This window comes from Chinchilla lanigera, unplaced genomic scaffold (assembly GCF_000276665.1).
Source record: "Chinchilla lanigera isolate Chin_1 unplaced genomic scaffold, ChiLan1.0 scaffold00089, whole genome shotgun sequence".
In the NCBI taxonomy this organism is placed as follows: Eukaryota; Metazoa; Chordata; class Mammalia; order Rodentia; family Chinchillidae; genus Chinchilla; species Chinchilla lanigera.
In genome coordinates, this window is record NW_004955490.1 from 5,391,651 (window position 1) to 5,409,025 (window position 17,375).

Here is a 17,375-nt window from a genome sequence, read left to right on the forward strand (position 1 = left end):
AACGCCCCCCACCAGCCTGGAGCTATTTAACCTTGGACCCCAGGAAAGATCCTTAGAAGCACCACATTTTTGTCTTTCCTGTGGCTTTCTCCACATCCACAATAAAGGCATTTATTCTGTTTTGCTTCTCTCTGCACTGGAAAAACTTATCACAATGCAGTATGCAATATAACAACCATTGTTAATTTTCTATCACCTTGTTTTGAAATTCAGTATCCTTCTAATGTTTTTTTTTCTGATTTTTATTTTCCTTAAAAATAAAACAAAAATAAATAAATAAATTACTAGTAGTTAAAATGGGACAAATAGAGTTTCAAGAATCACAGATGTATGTGTATATATATAGATAGATAGATGTATATTAATATGTTTGCTGTATTCTTAGTTAGTGTATTTGCCTTACATTTAAGACAACAACAAAGGATTTTGCTGAGAGTGCTACTTTAAAATCAAGTCCCAAGTGTGTAAAGGAGGGTGGAACAAAGGTACTACCAACAGAGCTTAAACCCTCTAGGTTTGACCAATCAGATAAAAAAGAAAATTCTCTTAAAATTGTGCAAATTTAGCTGGGAGCATTATGGCCTGCCAGGGAAAGGGATAAAACCTGGGTGCCGGGAGGGTCCTGCACTCAAGTCCTAGGCAGACTCAGTTGGGATTTCCCAGCTGCTCGCATGCCCACACACCCTGCCTAACCATGGCTACTGGTGCACGATGCCAACCATGGGCCTGAGTGCCTGAGGTCAAATAGGTGGGATATGACTGCAGCATGCCCTGGCTTTCCCAACCACCAGTGTGTGTGGTTTTTGGAACCAAAAGTTTACATGGCACAAACAGCGCCTGCACTCAGAATCCTGGCAAAAGTGGGACTTCCAGTGGCCAGAGTGAGAGTAGCAGCCAGCACACACAGTGCCTGGGATCAGCTGACAACCACAACGGCTGTGCTTGTCCCCATTCCCTTTCTCAAGGCAACGTGGATCCCAGGAGAACTTCTTCAGCTCCTCTGCCTCCTGGCTCACCTGCCAGCTGGCCATACACATTACACTAGCAATGAGTGCTTCAGTAAGAGGCTTAAGAACAACAGTGGCCTAGATCAAAGAAGGGAAGGCCAGCAGAAGCTGTGGTTACAGAGACAGTGACCTCTGCATCCCCTGGGGAAGCAGAGGTGCAGGTGATGGAGCCCATTCCCAACAATAAGGCAAATCAATGAGGCACCTAGCAGCTTGCTCAGCTCCAAGGAGATGGAGCGGAAGCTGCAGCCAGAGGTAGGAGCCCAAATTCAAAAAGATCTTTGAATCTGAGGGGTTGCACCCCAAATTCAAAGACCCAATATAAAAATGAGCACCTGAGATGAATACATACTTCTCAGATAAAGAAATACAAATGACAAATAAATGCATGAAAAAGTGTTCACCACCATTAGTTATTCGAGAAATGCAAATTGTCAGACAACACTGAGATTCCATTTCACCCCAGAAAGTATGGCTATCATCAAAAAATCAACCAATAACAAATGCTGCAGGGGATGTGGGGAAAAAGGAACTCTTCTCTACTGTTGGTGGGAGTGTAGAGTGATGCAACCACTGTGGAGATCAGTCTGGAGATTCCTCAGTAAACTAGGATTAGAGGTCCCTTTCAACCCAGCTAGTCTCCTTTTGGATATTTCTCCAAGAGAACTAAAAACATAGTGCTATAGGCAGCTGAGTTAGATAGAAATACTATAGGCAGTCAGAGAGGGCCAGACCCTAAGGAGCCAACATGAAAGATACATATTTGTTGTGGGCCAGCTCTCCCAACAAAAGGACTAAACAAATGCACCCACATACCTCCCTAAGGATGCACATCAGGGATTGATATTCTAAATAAGTAGCGATCACCTTGAAGAGTCACTGACATAACCCCTTACAGGAAAAGCCCCTGTTCTGTATTCATGTCCCCTTGCTACATGACTTGCTTCCCCATTTGATCCCTGTTTAATCAATTTTACCTGAACAATTCTTATTGGCTAACCATAGTTTGTCCATTCTTCCTCTAACTTTGACTTGCCTCACATCATAGTTTTGCTCTATAAAAGTCCCTATAAAAGAGAGAGTCTCGGGGCAACCCACTCAGGCCCCCCTTCTGTCCCTCTCTTGGACAGAAGCTTTCTTTCCCTCAATAAATATATTCTGCTCTTAACCTCCGTTGTTCCTAAAATTCATTCTTCGATTTTTAGAGAACACAAACATAAACACGTCCCAGATATCATTCAGGCTGGGAGTTTTTATTTTCCTGTATCAATAGTACCACAGCAATATATGAGCCCCCATGTTTATAGCAGCACAACTTGTCATAACTAAATCATGGAAACAACCCAAATGCCGGTCAACTGAGAAATGGATAAAAAAGATGTGGTACTTTTATATAATGGAATATTACTCAGCTATAAAGAAAGATAAAGTTTTTATAGGTGAATGGATGCAACTAGAGTCTATACTTATAAGTGAAATAAATCAGACCCATATATGTGAACACTGTATTGTCTCACTAGTGTAAGAACCTGAAAGAGTAAATAAAATCTAAAAGGTACAGTAGATATTGTGAAAAGGAAAGAAACTGCTCAAAAGTAAAGAATAACTGGGATAAGGGAAATGAGAAAAGAGAGAAGGGAAAAATATGTATATATGTATGCAAAAGATAGCTAAAATAATTGTACTACTAATTTCTATTACTTTATTGAAAAGAACAGTTAATGTTTAATTGCTTGATCAACCTTACATGCCTATATTTGTTTATCTGAGTAACAAAATTGAAGCTATTAATATGTCATGCAACAACCATTGTTAATTTCCTGTCACCTTATCTGAAACCCTGTATTGCATTTATTGTATTTATGTTGTTTTGTTTGTCTGTGTGTTTGTTAATATGTATTTGTTCTTATATCTTTAAAGTAAAATTAAAAAAACAAAGAGATCTCCAGGTTTTGCCTGATGTCATTGATTTGGACAGTACTGGGAAAATCAAGGTAATGGTTCCATTTACTGAAAACACTGCTCAAATCACCCCAGACTCTCATATCTCACAACTGATCACTCCTCCCTTGACAAAAATTTTAAAATGGGTGGATCCAAAGATTTTGGGTTTTCTGATATATATTGGTTTGAAAAATAGAAAATAATTATTTAAAGGGAAACATTTTAAAGGGCTTTTAAACACAAGTGTGGATGCCCTCCAGGTTTGGCAGCTGTAGGTCTGCAGTTACAAAGGTGCTAGATTGCTGACCTGGAGGGATGCAAAGGGCCATTCTGCCTCAGAAAATAAAGCCTCTAACAGAGGCCATTTTCTCTCTCTCCATTACAACTGGCACTAAAAAAGAGCCTTTGCATTTTTCCCCTTAAGGTGATTGATTTAGAAGACTGTCTCTATCCTCAAGATAAAAAACATTATGCCTTTAGTTGAAAAAAATCATATTTCCTAAGATTTACAATAATGGAGATATTTTAAAAGGGGAGGCTATGTGATGGCTTTCTCTTCCAAAATATAGGATACAGGTTTCTTGCCAATCAAAATACAATTACAAAAACAAAAGAGGGAATCAATCCGTCCCACTTCTCTTGGCTGTGTATACTGTTACAAATCAATCAGGTGAAGCAAAAATGCTAATTTTGGGTCAAGGATATGCTTGTGTTTTGCTAGAACATGCTATCCATCTGTATCATGAGTCCACCTCCAAAAGATGTTGGAGAAGATTAGGAATGGAGGTGTGGGAGGAATATTATCTATGTGGAAAGGAGGTAACAACACAAATGTCTAATTTTGGATTAGAAAAGCTATATGACACCTCAACTAGGGCACATTCTATCATCACTAGAGCACGTGTATCAATGTACCACATTGTATCTTCTCCAGATCTGGAGAAGACACTGACAAGAATGAGGCTAAATCCGGCCTGAGCCCAATCAAAGGAATTGACCCAGAATGCTCAGGAGAGGGTAGCCAGAATGGGAATCAAAGGTCTGAGTAGATGAAAGAGTATATAGAGGTAACTGAGGTAAATGCTACCAGTATTCTTAAGACAGAATATAAAACCTATAAAAATGGTTATTGATTATAGGTAAAAAATTGTATTCCTTCCAAATTTTTCTTCTAGGAGATTTCTGATAATTGATAAGCAACAAAATCTGACTAGTACATTTAAATCATAAATTTCTAAAATTATAATAGTTACTATAATTCAGTTTGGTCAAAGATATTTTTGAGTGCACTTTGAGTTTGTACAGATGTTTGTTCTGTGTACTTGTTACTTGTCAGTTTTTCTCTCATTCTGTGAACAGCTATTCCATTTTTATTTGAGCTCAATTTTTCTCTTTTCTTTTTTCTTTTGCATTTTTGTACCTTTTGTTAATAATACAATTTGGGCTATAGACTGCAAAGCGTGCTTACACCTGGGTTACAAGCTGGTCTAGTGATGTCAAAATTGGTTCACTTACAGGTCATAAAAAATTTAAGATAATTAACAAAAATCCCTTAGAATGGGAAGAGATTGTTGGAAAGGACATCAATTGGTGGATAGAGGGGTGGTCAACTTCTGTTCATTAATAAGGATCCCTCAATGATCTCCACAGTCTCTTGGAGATGCCCCAATATGAAATTGGAAATCAATGTAAAAGAATCCAAAAACACTGCATATAGAAATGGAAATTAAATGCTATACTTCTGAGTAACCAATAGGTTACAGATAAAATTTAAAAAGAAATTAATTTCTACAATTAAATGATAATGCCAGTACAACATACCAGAACATATGGGATGTAGTGAAAGCACACCTATGAGAGAAATTTACAGTGGTGAGTTCCTATATCATAAAAACAGATCAAGCTCAAATAATGTAATGTAGAAACACAAGCTACTAGAAAAAGTAGAGCAACTTAAACACAAAGCACATACAAAGCAGAAAATTATAAAAACCAGAGTATAGAGTATTGCAATTGAGATTAAAAAAATACAAAGAACTGATGAATCAAAGAGGTGGTTCTTTGAAGATTAAATAAAATAGACAAACTCATATTGAACTTTATCAAAAAAGGGGAAAAGGACTCAAATCCAAGCAATTAGGAATGCTAAGGGTGAAATCAGAACAGATTTAGCAGATATATAGAAGATCCTCAATACCTACTTTGAGAATCTGTACTGTAATAAAATGTAAATCACAGAAGAAAGGGACAGATTCCTAGGTACATATGAATTAACAAAGCTGAATCAAGATACATACGAATTCTAAATAACCCAGTATCAGTCAATGAAATTGAAGATGCAATTTAAAAACCTGCCAATAAAGAGAAGCCCTGGTTCTGATGGATTCACTGTTGAATTCTACAAGAAATTTAGAGAAGTTTTAATGCCACTAGTACTTAACTCATTAGTGAAATTGAAAAGGAAACAATGCTCCCAAACTCATTCCTGGAGCAAGTATTAACCTGATACCAAAATCAGAGAAAAATCCAACCAAAAAAGTGAACTACAGGCCAACTTCCCTAATGAACATAGATGCAAAAGTTTTCAAGTTACTAACAAATAGAATGCAGCAGATCATAAAAAAACTTTTACACAATTGCAACAGCTATCAGAAACACTGAAACTACACACAGGTTTTGGAGGCAGATTTATTTTATGTCAACAGGCACTGATTGGGATCATTCCTAAAATATCAGGCTCTGATCTCTGTTTTTCTAGGACTTATACTGGATAAGGAAACAGGAAGTACAGAGGCAGAATGGCTTGTCAATTGGGGATTGGTTCTTACAATATGTATCACAGTGAGCATCTATGCAACACAGTGATTAGCCATTTCTAAGTAACAAAAGTAACAGGAACTGTAACCAGAACTATTACTTCGGTAACTAACAGACTGAAGTATATGGAAGGCAGCTTTGCTCACCACTATACCACCAACCCCAGACTGAAGTATATGCCTGGGGAAGATCTGCTACACCATGATCAAGTAATATTCATCCTAGAGATACTGAGGTGCTTCAGTACAAGTAAATCAACATATATTAACAGAACCAAGGACAAATATTGCATGATCATCTCAGTATGTAAAGAAAAAAATATTTGACACAACCCAACTCCCATTCGTAATAAAAACCCCACAGAAAAATTGAAATAAATGGCCTTTATCTCAATCTGATGAAAGCTATCTATGATAAACTAATCATACTAAATGAACAAAACTAAAACCTTTCACTCTAAAATCAGAACAAAAGCAAGGATCCAACTATCATTACTCTTGTCAATACAGTTCTTGAAACATTAGCCAGAGAAATTAGACAAAAGAAAAAAATAAATAAGGATAGGACAGAAAGAAATTATATTATCATTATTTGCAGATGACATAATACTCTACATAGAAGACCCAATAAACTACATCAAAGAATTCTAGATTTCATAACCAAATTTGGTTGCACAGCTGGATACAAACTCAGCATTTAAAGATCAATAGCATTCCAGTACATAAATAACAAACTCACTGAGAGAAATTGGAGAAACCACACATTTTACAATAGCATCAAAAATATTAACTACTTAGGAATCAGTCTAGCAAAAGAACTTTATATTCAAACTATACTTTTCTGAAAAAGGAAATTGAAGAGGATATCAGAAAATAAAAAATATCCCTTGTTCTTGGGTAAGAAAAACCAATGTAGTGAAAATGTCCATAATTCCAAAATTGTTATACAGATATAATACAATGTCAATCAAAATTTTAACAGCATATCTCACAGAGTTAGAGAAAGCAATACTAAAATGTATTTGGAACTAGAAGAGACCTAGAATAACAAAGACAGTTCTGAACAACCAAGGCAAGACAGGGGCATCACAATCCCTGACTTGAAATTGTACTACACAGCTACTGTGATATTAACAAAACAGCATGATAGTGACAAAAAAAAAAAAACATTCTCAAAGACCAATGGAACAGACTAGAAGATGAAAGAACAACTCCAGACCCAAATACCTTATCTTTGACAAAAGGGCCAAGCACCTTCACTGAAAGAGATAGCCTCTTTAATAAATAGTGCAGCAAAAGTTCTCTTTCTACATGCTGAAAATTAAACCAAGACCCATATATCTCATCATGCAGCAAACTAAAATCAAAATGGATCAAAATCTAAATGTTAAAACACAAACACTAAATCTGCAAGACATTAGAGTAGGTAGAACTCTTGAAGACACAGGTGTGAGCAAAGACATTATGAACAAAACACTGATCACACAGGAAATATTACAAAGGATCAACAACTGTGTTATATTAAAAAGTTTTTGCACAGCAAAAGAAACCGCCAACAGAGTGAAGAGAAAACCAATAGAGTGGGAAAAAATTTTGACAGATGTTCCTCAGAAAAAGAATACCTAGAATATATAAAGAACTAAAAATATCAGACCAACAAATTTAAAGACCCAGTCCAAAAATGGGCATCTGAAATGAATGCACACTGCTCCAATAAAGAAATACAAACAGCAAATAAATATATGAAAAAATATTCAACATCACTGGTCATTCAAGAGCAAAACAACAATACTGAAATTTTGTTTCACTCCAGAATGAATGTCTATCATCAAGAATTCAACCCACATCAAATGTTGGTGGGATTGTGGCAAAAAAAGAACCCTTCTCCACTGTTGGTGGGAGTACAGACTGCTGCAATCAGTGTGAAACTCAGTGTGAAGATTCCTTTTAAAATACTAAAGCTAAATAGATCCACTGACCCAGCTATTCCATTTCTATGTATCTTACAGAAAGAATAAGAGCATCATGCCACAGTGATACATGCATGCCCTTGTCTATAGTAGCACAGCTTATAATAGCTAAATCTTGGAAACAGCCCATATTTCCGTCAGTGCATGACTGGATGGAGAAAAAGATGTGCTTTTTTTTATACAATGGAGTACTACTCTGCCACAAAGAAAGATAAACTTGAGATATTTCTAGATAAATGGATGCACCTTGAGACCATACTGTTAAGTGAAATAAATTGGGTACACATGTTTAAATATCACATTGTTTCTCTGATGTGAGAAACCAAAAGTGTAAATAAGGAACAAAATATGTGATAGGTACTGAAAACAGGAAGAAAAGTTCAAATGGGAAAGACAAGGGAGGGGGAAGGTGGAAGGAAGAAAAAAAAAAGAATAGAAAGAAAAATTGGAAACAAACTGTTGTAAGTAAGGAGGGAAAGAGGGGTTGAGGGAGAGGAGAACATTGGGGGAAAAAGAAGAATCAAGATAATTATGTACAGGTATAAATTTCCTATACTGAATGTGATCATTATGTATATATAAATTGTGCCAATATAATTAATTAAAAACAAATTGAAAAAGTAGTAAAATTAATTTAAATAATATTTTTAAGCACAATTGATCCAATATATTATTTCAACATATTATTATTAACATATATTATTTCAATATATTATTTCAATATTTTCTGAATATTTATTTTACATTCTTTGTTTTCTTATATTCTGTCTTCAAATTCCAGTGTATGTCTTTCAGTTATAGCCAGAGCGTCTCAATTTGGAGTAGCCACATTTTATGTGTTCAATAGTCAAATGTAACTGGTGGCATCCATATTCAACAGTACAGATTTAGAAAGCCAGATTGCCCACTATATAGAGAAAGCATGCCTGTAGAGTAAAAGCAGGTAAGTACATATGCAGAGAGATTCAGAGATGAAAAGTGAAAATCAAAAACAAGAATATTGGTTGCATTCAAGTACTTTCTTGTGAGTTTTTGAGGACAAACCACATACTTCCCAAGACCAACTATGAACTATATAGTCTATGACATTTCCCAGCTTCAGTAATAACCTACTGATTTTTTATTTTGTTTTGTTTTTGAGACAGGGTCTGGCTATATAGGGTATCCTTCAATTCACTGTGTAACCCAGGATGGCCCTAAACTCACAGTGAGGCTCTTGCCTCAGCCTCCCAAGTGCTGGAATAACAGGCATTCACCACCACATCCAGCATAGTTTTTAAAATATTATTGTTGTTATCATCATTGTTAATAAATTGAAACAATTTGTATGATTTTATTTTATCTCAATTTGTGTCCCTATATCCATTTTAACAGATATCACTAACTCCAGATACTCCTCAACTAACAATGGGGTTATACCCTGATAAACTCATAAACTGAAAATATCATAAGTTAAAAATGCATTAATACTCCTACCAAGCACTACAACTTAGCAACACAAAACCCTGAGAGTAGAGGTTGTTTCCCCAATGATCACATGGCTGACTGGAATCTGTGGCTCACTGCCACAGTCAACCATTATGACAGAAGATCAGACTGCATATCACTACCCTAGAAATAGATAAAAACTCAAAGTATAGTTTCTACTGGATGCTTCTTTCTTTCACGTCACCATAAAGTTGAAAAACCCTAAGTTACCTATCTTGTTGGGAACCTTCTGTGATTGTTCCCTTGCCCTCTGATCCTGTGTGACCTAAGAATCCTTCTCAACAATGCTCTAAGCATCCATTACCAGTAATTGGCATTCACATGTAAGTAGAAATGTACCTGACCCCACACAGATAGCCTTTTTGTTTTTCAGTGCTAGGCCCAAGGCCTTTGCACTAACTACATCTTCAGCTATTTACTTATTTATTTATTTATCTATTTATTTGTTTATTTATTTGTATTTTGAGACCAGGTCTCCCTAAGTCACTAAGGTCTGCAGGCTTAACTTGAATTTTTGATTCTCCTGTCAGCCTCCCACTGCACTAGGATTACAAGCATGGGCCACTGTGCCCAACTTGGCACTCCTTCTTAAAAGTCAATGTGTACATTTTGTTCTTTCCCTTGCTGAATGAATGATAAGAGATTTGTCTCCGTGAATACACCAAAGGTGAGGCAACCTCCTGCCCCTCCCAGAAATAGCACATATGTGTACTGAAGTTGGGAAGAAGTATGACTTCGCAAAGGCCTGAAAAGCCTGCAATAGTCAAGAAATAAAGCCAGAAATATATAATTTGATCAGTTTTTATAGTGATATATATTTCTGTCCCTAGGCTAGTGTGGCTTGGGATGCTACACTGACGTGCCCAAACTTAGCCAGCCACTATGAAATGTGGCACGTAATCAAAAAATTTGATGGAGAAACTTCTGGATGATTCTTTATAATAATTTATTTCTGAGGTATTCTATTTTTTCGTGGTAGTGAATATAAGCCAAAAAAAGAGCCTGAAAATAACCAACGCTCTGATAAGAAATTTTGTTACTGAAATCTTTACTCAAACCTCTGGAAAGATTAAAAATGAATATCTTTCCCTGGTGATGCTGGTAGGATTTTGAAAAAGGAAAAGATAATGTCCAACTATATCAAAAGAAGATCAAAATCAAGGCAGTTAATTTAGAACTAGAAATGGAAAATCTTTCTTTTTCCATTCTCCAATTCTTAATGAACACTGAAATGTGCAGGAGGCCAAAAACATTCTTTTTCCCTCTGGTTTCTCTACCATTTTTCAAAAATTCCTTTCCCTTTGTAAGAATGTCATTTACAGGAGAGGAAGAAAATACATTTTAGATTGGAGCATTTTGAGATGACCACACCCTAGGCAGCATTATTAGAAAAATGACTGATACAATGCTGCCCTCTAGCAATGCCTCAGACTGGTTTTGGGCCCCAGCAGTCTTCTTCTCATGCCATCTAGATGCCCCCATACTTGCAGAGCACATTCAAGTAGAAAGGCAGTTAGCACCTAGGCTAGCACCTGAATAAAAATGTAGCAATAGTAAAGAAGGAGTAACTGAGGCTCAGAATAACCAAGTAGCTTCCTCAAAGTCACACAAACTATCCCTGGCACAATTGGTAATGGAACCTGGATTTGCATTTTACCTTATTCTTCTCCTTCCTCCACCCTCCTCCCTTTTTTTCTTCTTCCTTCCTTCTCAGGATAGAGGTGGTCAGCTGTTGGTGATCAGTTTATGGAGAAACCCCGAGTGCTGTCAGAGTAAGAAAGGGTATTAGCTAATTAACCATTACCACAGCAACAAATTATTTCCTTAGATTATTTTACATGTTAATGAAAGGAGGAAAAATCCAGAGGAGAATAAACATATATCCTCTGAGAATTCTATTTTGGGCTTTAGTTTCTTGGCTTTCAGCAAACCCCAGTGTGCAAGCCCATACTCACCTTTATTCTGAGACAGTCGTTGTTGCAGATGGCAGGGGTTGAATGAAAGCTGTTACAGATCCAAGCAGGTAGGGAAATCTGCCTTTCTAAAGCCCCTCCCTTGATCCTAAGAAGCTTTGGGCAGTGACATAATTAAGTTGAGCTGAAAAGCAAGAGAAGCATATTCCCAGCATATTCTCCAAAAGTGGAGCCTTCAAACCATATTCATGGTAATATGTTGCAAGATGTTCAGTTTGTAATAAAAATATATTAGAGAGAAGATCACTTCATTATACATGATGAAAATGCAATTGAAAATTGCAATGAACTACAGTGATACTTGTGCACTAATATTTATAGCAGCACAACTCATAATAGCTAAATCCTGGGAGCAGCCTGTATACCCATCAACAGATGATTGAGGAAAGAAAACACGACATCTATATGTTTATGCTGATGCTTACTAGAGTCAGGCATAGAGGAATACAAAAACATCTATCTGTGTTCTGCAGACCTGAAGGATCTAGTCAAGGACTTGGAGCCCATAGCAATGTTTCATGCAAGTCCCTGTGATATAGGAAAATAGAAACTCCCAACCTGAATGATATCTGGGACGAGTTCATGTTCTGTAAAATCAAAGAATGAATTTTAGGAACAACATAGGTTAAGAGCAGAATATATTTATTGAGGGAAAGATATCTTTTGTCTGAGAGAGGTACAGAAGAGGGGGCCCAAGTGGGTTGCCCAGGGAACCTATCTTTTCCAAGGATTTTTATAGAGCAAAACTACAAGGTGAGGCAGGTCCAAGGTGGGGGGAAAATGGGAAATCACAAGGCGGGCGTGAGTTGGGACAAAACTGTGGTCAGCCAATAAGAATTTTTCTGGTAAAATTGATTAAATTGGGATCAAATGGGGAAGCGAGTCACATAGCAAGCGGGCATGAATATAGAACAGGGGCTTTTCCTGTAAGGGGCTGGGGCAGTGACTCTTCAAGGTGATCATTACCTATTTAGAATATCAATCCCTGATGTCCATCCCTAGAGAGGTATGTGGGTGCATTCATTGTTTAGTCTTTTGTCTTGAGGTCTGGCCCACAGCAAGTCCGTCTCCATTTCCAAGGTATCTTGTCTTCCATATTGGCTCCTTAGGGCCTGGCCCTCTCTGACTGCCTATATTTCTTTCTAACTCAGCTGCCTATAACACCTGTAAAGGATCTGCACCTGAAAGGCCCAAGGGTGGAAACTAGAAGGTCTGTGCCAGCAGGGTGAAGGATCTGTGCCAGAAGGCTGAGGGATTGGAACTCAAAGCCGGGAGACAATGTCCAAGATGAAAATGAGGATTGAAGCTCTCCTGAAAGAAAACAGCAGCCAAAGCTCCCTTGAAGAAAAACCACCAAAAAGCAGTTTCTTCAGGAAAATCAGCAACATGCACTCTTCAACTCCCATTCTCCTTTTACATAATTTTGGCAGCAATCCTCAGGTGGCTCTTCTATGCCCAGCAATCCTCAGGTGGCTCTTCTATGCCCAGAACTCAGTTCAGATGGGTGTTCCAAGCTGACTATTAGTTAACCTACCACAGTATATGCAATGGAATACTACTCAGCTATAAAGAGTGACAAATTTGAGAATTTGTAGAAAAATGGATGCACCTGGAAAATACAATGTTGAGTAAAATAAATTAGACACACAAGCTTAAATACAATATTATATCTCTCATTTGAGCAAGGCAAAGTACAAAGAAAATGATACAGGATGGATAGAAAAGGACAAAGGTATGTATTTCTTGCAGTAGGGAAGTCTTCCAAGGGAACAAGGGTGAGGAGTGAGGAGGAAGGGGAGGGGAAATAAGGGTAAAGATATGCCATGTATAGGAAACAATTAATGTAAACACTATATGCTATAACATGAGCTAAGACAAATAATATCAATAAATATGAAAAATGGGGTAGGGGAACTGGTGGGGGAAGGGAGGGGAAGGAGATTTTTAAAGAAGGAACAAGACATACTATGTACATGTAACCACTCCCAAGATGATTGTAACTGTATGAATTGCAAACATGTACTAATAAAAATAAATATGTTTTTCAAAAACACAATGAGATACCACTTCATACCCACTAGGATGACTGGAATCAAAAACTCAGAGAATAACAGGTGTTGGCCAGAGTGTGGAGAACTTGAAACTCTCACACATTGCTGGTGGGAAAGAAAAATAATCTGGCTGCTTTGGAAAACAATTAGGCAGTTATGCAAAAGGTAATTTACAACATGCTCCAGCAATTCTACTCCTAGAAATGTACTTAATACAATTAAAATCTGTTTTCACCCAAAAACTTGTACATGAATGTTCATAGCTACAATATTCATAATGAGCAAATTTGGAGACAACCAAAATGCCTATTAACTGATAATGTATAAACAAAAGAAATACAGCCATACAATGGAATATTATTCCACTAGAAAAAGGAATGAAGTCCCAATACATGCTACAACTTGGATGGACATTGAAAACATTATACTGGGTGAAAGAAGACAGTCACCAAAAAAAACCACATAAACTATGATTCCATTTCTGGGAAGTGTCCCAAATAGGTAAACCTATAAAGACAGAAAGTAGATTAATGGTCTTCAGGAGCTGGGGGGGGAGACAAATGGGGAGTGACTACTTAATGAATAGGGAGTTTCTTTTTCTGGGTAATGAGAATATTCTAAAGTTAAACTGTAGTGATCATTGCCCAAACATATAAATATATGAAAAAATCTAATTATACACTTTAAATGGGTGAATTATATGGTATGTGAATTTTATCTCAATAAAGCTATTACCAAAAAATTACAATATTCGAGAAACTTGTGGGAAAGCAAGGGTCAGTTTATTCAGTACTTATACATCAGTGCTCAGAGCAGCAAAACTGTCAGCTGTCAAGAGCAAGGTTGTCATATAGCAAGGCTGTCATAGGGTGGGGGCTTCTTTTTCTTAAATTTCACCAGGTTCCTCAGGTCCAACTTAGCTCTATATGCAGCACATTTTGTATAAATGGTGAATTGTCTAAGCCTTTGGGCATAGAACATGCTTAAGTAAATGCAAAGGAAATTAAATTATACCATGCATATTCTCAGATCATGGTGCAATGAAATTGGAAATCAATGACAAAAGAACCCAAAAAATCTTCAAAAGCACATGGAAACTAAATACCACACTCCTGACCAACCAGTGGGTCACAGATTCAATTAAAGAAGAAATTAGTAATTTCTACATTAAATGTTAATGCCAGTACAATGTACCAGAACATATAGGATGTGGTGAAAGCAGTCCTGTGAGAGAAATTCATGGCAGTGAATTCCCACATCAGAAAAACAGAGAATGAGTTCAGATAAACAACGTAATGTTGAATCTAAAACTACTAGAAAAGGAAGAACAAGTTAAACACAAAATACATAATGGGGCAGGAAATTCTAAAAATCAGAGCATAAAATAAAGCAATTGAGACTAAGAAAACAAAACAAAGAATCAATGACTTAGAGATGGTTTTTTTTGAAAGATTACTTGCCAATGATATAACACTCTACACAGAAGACCCCAAAAACTCCATCAAAAGAATTCCATATTTAATAACCAAATTCAGTAGCACAGCTGGCGACAAAGTCAACACTCAGAAATCAATAAATAGCATTCCTGTACACAAACAACAAACTCACTGAGAGAAATTAGGGAATGCAACCTTTTTACCACAGCATCAAAAGAAAATGAAATACTTAGGAATCAATTTAACAAAACAAGTAAAAAATCTTTACATTGAATACTACAGTATTCTGAAAAAGAAGATTTTAAAGGATATCAGAAAATGGAAAGATATCCCTTATTCTTGCACAGGAAAAACCAATAAAGTGAACTTCCAAAACTCTTGTACAGATTTAATGCAATCCCAATCAAGATACCAATATCATACCTCACAGAATTACAGAATATAATCCTAAAATTCATTTGGAACAGGAAGAGACCTAGAATAGCAAAAGTAATTCAAGGCAATAAAGTCAAGGCAGAGGCATTACCATCCCTGACTTAAAATTATACAACAATGTTACCATAATAAAAACAACATGGTGACAGGAAAGTAAAAACATCTGAGCATCAATGGAAGAGATAGCTTCTGTAATAAATGATGCAGCAAAACCTGGCTTTCCACACGCAAAGATTAAATCTAGGCCCATATACCTCACCATGCACTAAACTAAAATCAAAATGGATCAAAACCTAAATTTTTAAACAGAAACACTAAATCTGCAGGAAATTAGAATTGGTAGAACTCTTGAAGGCATAAGAGTAGGCAAGGATTTTATAAACAAAACACTGATCTCCCGGGAAGTATCACAAGGAATCAACATTTGGGATCTCATCATACTGAAAGCTTTTGCACAGCAAAAGAAACCACCAACAGAGGGAAGAGACAACCCATAGAGTGGGAAAAAAATTTTGCCAGCTGGGAGCAGACCGGCCTTCAGGCCAGCCACTGCCGCACACTGGAGAACTATCATGGCACCGAGAAGCAATGACACAATTAGCCTGCCACACACCAGCCATGGAGGCCCGCCCGGGGATGTGTGTGAACCATCCCAACATGGAGAAACCTCTGAGAATACATGCCACACAACGGGTCGCTCTTGCCCCTGCCATTGAGAACCAGAAAGGTCTGAAGTCAGCGGAGGAGCAGCTGCTGAACAAGGACTCAGAGAACATGAGAATATAGACTACACCCAAAGACTCAGAGGTCTAGTTAACCGGGGTCACTAAAGCCGTTCAGAAGCTGGAAACCAGGAGGACATTGCACAATACCTGGGGAGACCCAGTGGAAGCCATTCTTCTCCTGACAGTACAGGCTGCGGAGGAGGAGCGTGTGGAGCTCCGGAGAGATCTGCACCAAGATTCCTGCTGCCTGTGCTGACAGTTGGGAAGAGGACACTAAGTAGTAGTGGGATCCCAATGCGCTGAGAGGCTAGAGAGAAAAAGCTACAAAAAATGGCTCTTGCCCCAGATGGCTCACTTGAGATGTTAGTAAGAATTGCCTCTTCAGTATTCTATAGCCATGACGAGGAGGACGCCAAGGAAAGAAAACAAAGAGACCGAGAAAAACCAGCTGCTTGTGCTGCAGCACTAAGAGAAACAGACCCTGAGTCTGATTCTCCAGACCCCAAGAACTCGACGACTACATTCATCTGCTACCACTGTTAAAAGCCAAGCCACCTCAAGAAGAACTGCGCTAAGAAACCCCCTGGGCCATGCCCTGAATGCAAAGGTGACCACTGGAGATCAGTCTGCCCTCTGAAGTGGAGGCCCCAGAGCTCAGACCCATCCTACCAGTTGGTCCAACAGGAATGAGGGGGCTTGGGGCATACTCTGCCTTCACCCTCTGGCCAGACTGTCATCTCCATGGAGGAGCCCTGGGTAATCATGACTATAGAGGAAAAAGAAAACATCCTGTTGCTAGACACAGGTGCAAGTCTCTCAGTCCTTCTTTTCAATCCTCGCCTTCCTTACAGCCGCCACACCTCAGCGAAAGGAGTCACTGATGAGGAGGTAATCTGCTATTTTTCACAACCCTTAGGCTGTAACAACTTGTTAGATCTTTCTTGCATATCTCTGTATTTCTGAGAAACCACTTTGAAGATGCCACTATGTATTACAGCAGCCGTTGATATTTTCGTGCTAATCTGTCCATAATTCTGTAATGTTTGTATTGTTCCTATCCTATTTTGTAAATGGATGTATGTTTATTAGTATGTGTTTCCTACAACAACCATTGAGAATAGTCAATGAATGTTCAATTGGTCACTCATGTATTGCTCTATTTATTTTCTTTAGAAACCACTTTGAAGGTCCCAAAGTATAGTACAACAACATTAATAATAACCTACCACTTTTGTCTGTAACTCACTATTATTTGTCTATTTGTTTTCCTGAGAAACTATCTTGTAGATAACAATATGTAAAACGACTATTGATAATTTCCTACCACTTTGTCTGTAATTTGGTAAGCCCCCCTATTACTATGTTATCCTTCTTTTACTCTTTAAAATAATAAAAACAAGAAAAAAAACCAAAATGTTTCCAATTATGTCACTTCTACTGTTTTAATAAGATATTCGAGGGACCCAATTATATGTACTATTGTTGAATAAGTAAATCAGTATTTGTATCAAATTTCCTATTGTTATGATT